Below are 6,000 nucleotides of genomic sequence, written 5' to 3' on the forward strand. Positions count from 1 at the left end.
TATCATTCAACAGCAGACTTTCTCACCGCTTCCAAATATACACACACACTGCCTTCCCTATCTCGCGCCCCCTCCCTCTCTCTCTTTTTGGCATCCATCACTGTCCGCGGCAATGGACTGCGAAACAAATTTCTATCACTATACATTACAGGTTAAGAAAGGGAGCTGGGAATGTGTTATATATGCCGGGTTCGATTTTTATGTAGTGTCTGCGGGCTCGTCCATCATTGCTCAGCTAGGCACCCTCGTCCACCGGGCCCCTGACGAGATGTTGTCTTGGCACCGCTATCAATCACCCTGCACTTGCCCGAGCCCCGTGCCCGATGTGCAGGAGGGGGCATGTGTTGTAGCTGCAGGACTCCATCCCTCCTCCCAACCACGCACTCCCCTCCGCCTCCCCGCGCCTCCATGACGGCGTTGCCAACACTCACAGTCATTTGTCATCTGAGTGGTGGTGTTTAGAGCATGTGTTTTGAATCTGGGACCTTCCTCCCTGCATGACCACTATAGTACTCTGTGCTTTTAATGACAAGAGGTGATTGGGTAATTACTGTGCAGGCCACTGGGGAAACCAGGTTTAGATCCACCTGGCCCCCCCTCACCCATGCACTGATACTTGGGTTGGAGCGATTCAGAAAACATGAGGTGTTTGACTTCATATGGGATGCGTGTAAACCCCAAGTGCCTAGCATCATAAAAACCAACAGCAGATCACATTATATGGCACTATAGGTGAAAGTGGTTAAATGACGCTTTGATTTGTGGTTTCCTCGCCTGACATCATTTCAACCCACAGAGACCATGAAGCTATAACCTTTACGGCTCCACTGCCATAACCTGCGTGTTTACTCTCTCTCTCTCTACGTCTTTACTATATGATGACATACAGGGTTAAAAAGACACAGGATGCGGAGGCATGTGGCTTCGCATGGCTGATCTGGCGACTGCTGGACTAATCCTTTCTTCCTCAAAGTCAGGCGGATTATGATTTGAGGAATACTCCTTCGCCCTTCACACTGTACGGTGAAAGTCACCAACCTATCAGAGAGCTCTGGAGGTAGGGGTTGTTCAGGGGGGGCGTTGGGTGGAGGGAGGACTTAATTAGGCCAGATCATTGCCGCTCTCCCCCAGCGCCACAGCCACCCCCATCCCCAGTCCCCTCCACTGCCCCCTTTAAATCCCCTCCATTTAATGTTCTGTGAAATCATGTCCCACTCTCCCAGAGAAGTGGAAGAAATTGGAACAGTAATATTCCATGTTTTAAAGAGAGGCAGCACTATGGGGAAATTGACTGTTACATGTCACCAACACGTGACATGTCCAGGTTACATCCTGTTTCTCACACTATCAGCTGGGAGTGGCTCCAGCAACCAACGACTTTGTGTTTTAACAACGAAACACCTGGAAAAAGCAGATGCTGCACTTAGCAATAGAGATTATTTCTGTCCTCAGATTATATTTTCCCTCTACTGTTACAATTTTACACTGAGGTGGATATAATAAGTTACCTTAAAATTATTTCATTTACATGCATGGCCTTATATTTGAGAAATGGAAATAAAAGGAAATGACACTGACAGTGACTCTCCAGGGCAGCTGCTAAAAATACTCTGTAGCCATAAGGGCTTGGTGAAAAAATACCACAGAGCAAAATTTAAAATGTCACTATGTCCCTGGAAGGTTAAAACAGAGCTGCCGATAGCTGAGAGTTGTTCCACTGAAGATTGTGAACGTGATGTCAGGTTTGAACATATACAGTCTTTGGATTTGAAATAACACTGCCTCTGTATATCAGCCAATTCAAGGTGGGTTGATTCTCTGACTAATGCATCTTGTTATAAATTAAATCAAAGCTGCTCTAATTCCTAAACTATAAATGCATAATATTTGTTTGTTTCCCTCGTCTCCAATTCAAACTTTAAACATAAATGCATTGTGAATAACAAAGAGTTGTTTCTTCTGTTTTCTTTTGCCTGGCAGAGGCAAAGAGACAGCGAGGACGTCCAGCAAAATGGAGGTGGTCGCACAGAGAGCCAACTTGAAGACAGATGGATGTCAGAGAGAAACGCTGTGCACACATCCTGGACAAACATCTGGCCAGTTAAAGACAGACAGGTAAGCTGACAGACAGACAGACAGGCAGGAGGAGATCCACAGAATCCATGCAGAGGAGATGGAGGGTTGACAGACAGACTGACGGGCAGCAGGGACAGACCTGCTGCCTCTCAATGCCTCGAGGACACTTTGGCCATAAGGAGAAGCTAAAGCTAATCCCCCACTGTGTTTGGCGAGTTAGGGCCCTTCAAGAGCAGAGAGAGGGGCTGTGTGTGTGAGAGAGAGAGAGAAGAGGAAAGAGAGAGAAGTACGGCATTTTCCAGCAGCATAGATAGCATCTGTTTTTTTCATTAGGACAGCATTATCATCCAGAACATCTGAATCTACCCCAGTCCACTACACTCACGTTCCCCTCCAATCATTTCTAATACACCCTGTCTCCCTCCGTCCCCTCTTCCTCTCCTCCCAACGTCTCTCTCTCAATCACAAGCTTTTTTTTTTGCTCTTTTTTCTCTTCACTCTCCTAAACCATTAAGTCGATTTTCAATATCGTTTCAGCCATGTTTTTCTAGCATGCGTTGGCCTAAATTATCTTATCGGCGAGAACTTGATGAATCCTGGTTGAAGCGAGGGCTAAATAAAACAAGAGAGGTTGCCACTTCCCTGTGTATTAAGAGATCAGTTACCGGTAGATGAACCTACTTATAAAGCAAAGCAAGGAACTGGAAGTTGGATGTGTAAATGATGCAACGATGATGAAACAGCAGATTATTTGTTGGCCTGGTTCTAAGGTTTAATAGCACATGCACACAAAAGACAACAACATGAATTTATACTTCAGACAACAAGCAGGGAGAAGAAAACCTGCCTGCAGATGCTGAAGATTTTTAAATTAGTGGTAACCATATAAATCTTTAAATAGACTATTCTTCCAACAAGCTATAACATATTATTAAATGTTTAACTGCACATATTTTGAGAGCATTGATGCAGAATGTTAAAGAATTCATTCAGGCTTAAACAGCAATATCCCATTTGATTAGTCTAACCATTGTGCCGTCATGGGTGTGGTACGTCTGTGGCTTAAAGCTTCAAGGTGTGGCACTATCATTTTCCTAAATGTTTCTCTCATCACGTGGACCTCTGTACGTCCCCTCTGCGGCAGTTTTGTCTGCTCGTGTTTCTCTATGTAATTATACGCTTCTGAATAAGTGCCTGAGTGAATAATGCAACCAGCTGGAGGAGTCCTCTCTGACGCCTGTGTGTGTGGGTGTGTGTGTGTTTCTGGTGGTATGGTAGGCTATGCCCAGGTCTCCCCCCGCCGTGTAACCTGCAGGTGACGGGGAAACCTGCCATCAATGTGCCCGGAAACCCTCAACGCCAACATGGCAGCATGAGCTAAAAATAAATCCGTTGGTGATAAATAATAAAGCCTCTCCCCATATGCCGAGCTTCCCTCTCCTCTCCTCTTGGTTTATGTGTGTGTGTGTGTGTGTGTGTGTGTGTGTGTGTGTGTGTGTGTGTGTATGTGCGGCTAATTGTATGACTTAATTTGTAGGGTGTGTGGTACAGAAGTGTCAGTGCTGCAGGCTGTTAATGGTGTGCATGAGAGGGATTTTGAGAATTCAAAATGCCCACGACTAAAGAATATCAGATGTAATAGAATTAAAAATGTAATCCCCCAAATTTAAAAACATTTTGACTGTAGTTTTTTATATAATTTAATTTGAAAGTATTTAACTATAAAACCATATGTCGGACAAAACAACTGCAACCAAAGAGCAAAAAGAAAAAGAGAGAGAAAGACAATCACAACACAAATCCCAACAATCACATATTTAGTCCACACATCCACCAAACATGCTCCACCTCAGGATATCTTTGCATCTGAACAACTGAAATAGAATATGATTATAGTCTTTAAAATGTCAAATGAAGTATTATGATTAAACACCGTCAGGTCTACATGTCCATAGCCTGTTTAAATTCTTTTCTCAGGGAAGATTCACCCCTAACCAATAAATAGGCTAATTATATTGCTTAATTGCGACTTCATACTCATGGAAGTAAGACAAATGGCTAACAGATGTCATGTATAGGCCTGTAACAGCTATATAAAAGCTTTGAATATATACAGCAGCCTATACTATAAATCTAAATGCCATTGCAGGTTTATTATTATATGTTCTTTTTTTTCTTGAACACTCTTCCTGATCAGCATCCTCTCATTTCCCACAGTATAATTACACACTGTATAATACTGCGTGATTTCTTCTCTGCGCCGTCTTATTCATTTAAGACGTAATTTAAAAATAGTAATAATAAAAAACGATGGTAAATCAGAGAAAGCAGTACCGTCCTGTGTGGAGACAATGACACGGCGCTCCCTTTTTTCTCCCCCTGGCTGTCTGGTCACGATTCAAAGCCCCTCGCAGCGGGGATCTTTGTGTTGATGCTGCTGCAGCTCAGGTCTGCATGGGAACCCCCCCTCCCTCTCCATCCTCTCCATCCTTCTTTTTCTCCTCTCCTCCATCCCTGCTTCCTCTCCATCCCACCCACCCCTCTACCCCTGCTACTCTGTCTTCCTCCCTCCTCCTCCTGCTGCTTTCTCCTCTTCTTTCTTTCTCTCCTCCACCCACGCACGGCTCTCCACGACCAGCGGGCTAAAAATAGCATCAGGAATCCCCGCATCAATTCAGGGGGAGGAGGAGGGGAGCAGGAAGATGTGTGTGTGTGTGTGTACATGTGTGTGTACGTGTGTGGGGACGTCAGCGCACACAAGGTCATAAAACCGCCCTCCAGTGCTTTTCTTGATTTGTCACAGCTCCCATCAGCATTTTTATCCCCTTCTTCTTCTTCTTCTTCTTCTTACCATGTCAGATTTGATTTTATTCTCCCGAATTGATAAAAAGTCCAAATTGTATCGATCCCCTCTATAAATCACATTTAACACCCCCTCCTCCCTATAATTAATTTCATGACACAGAGGTGGAAATGAGATTTGACTGCAGACTCGAGGCAAAAAAAAAAAAAAAATGTAATGCAACAAAAATAGAAAAAAAAGAAAGGACTTTACATGTATAGGGTAAAGCAGGTTTTATCAGCGTACAAACAGGTGGAGGAGAGGAGAGGAAAATACTGGGGGAAAGAAAGAGGGAGCAGCCATTAGCTGTAACAATAAGCTGGAAAAATTCAGAGCGTGTATATTCCTGGTTTTTCTATACAAGAGACAGGAGGCTGCAATGACTGGGAGAGCCCCTGTTCCTGGTGAGGGACCATTGATTGTCCTGCTGTCATTTATAATCATTGTTGATGTGCCTTCTCCAAGCAGAGAGGCTGCATGTGCATCCTCCATCTGATAAAAGGTACGTCCTTTCCTTCTCTCCTCTCCCTCCTCGTCGCCTTGCCTTGCAGCTCATTCTCGGGCTGTGAAAAGATTGCATGATGAAATTGCAATTGCAGGCTCTAATATCTGTAGCTAATAACCTTTACAGCCCACTTCATTTGCATTTTCACACAGAACAGCACAAGTGCATGACTTTTTTTATTTTCAAGGGGTGTATTCTTATCTGACAGAGCTACACCTTGAGGGAACAGGAATGGATCTGTGTCTTTCTGCTGTGCAGTATAGAGGGATTTCCCTCTACATTAGATTAGTAGCTGCCATGCTGCCTGCGTACAGTATTTAAGTCCTTGTGCAAATATTGCAAAATGATCAATTTAAGCAGAAAACCCATCTAAGAGTGTGTTTTTCTTGAAATGGTTTCTAAAGGCTGTTTCATGCTGTATATGGAGTATAGAGTACAGTGCGTCTCTGCCTGTTGGTGGTGAATATAAGGGGTCAGTTGGTCATCTCCTTTGTTTGTTTGGCAGCTCTGATGATGAGACGGGGGCCGAGTCTTTGAACCTTTGCATTAGTGATGAGCTTTCTCCTCTCTTTATCTC

This window comes from Paralichthys olivaceus, chromosome 16 (assembly GCF_024713975.1).
Source record: "Paralichthys olivaceus isolate ysfri-2021 chromosome 16, ASM2471397v2, whole genome shotgun sequence".
NCBI classification, from domain to species: domain Eukaryota; kingdom Metazoa; phylum Chordata; class Actinopteri; order Pleuronectiformes; family Paralichthyidae; genus Paralichthys; species Paralichthys olivaceus.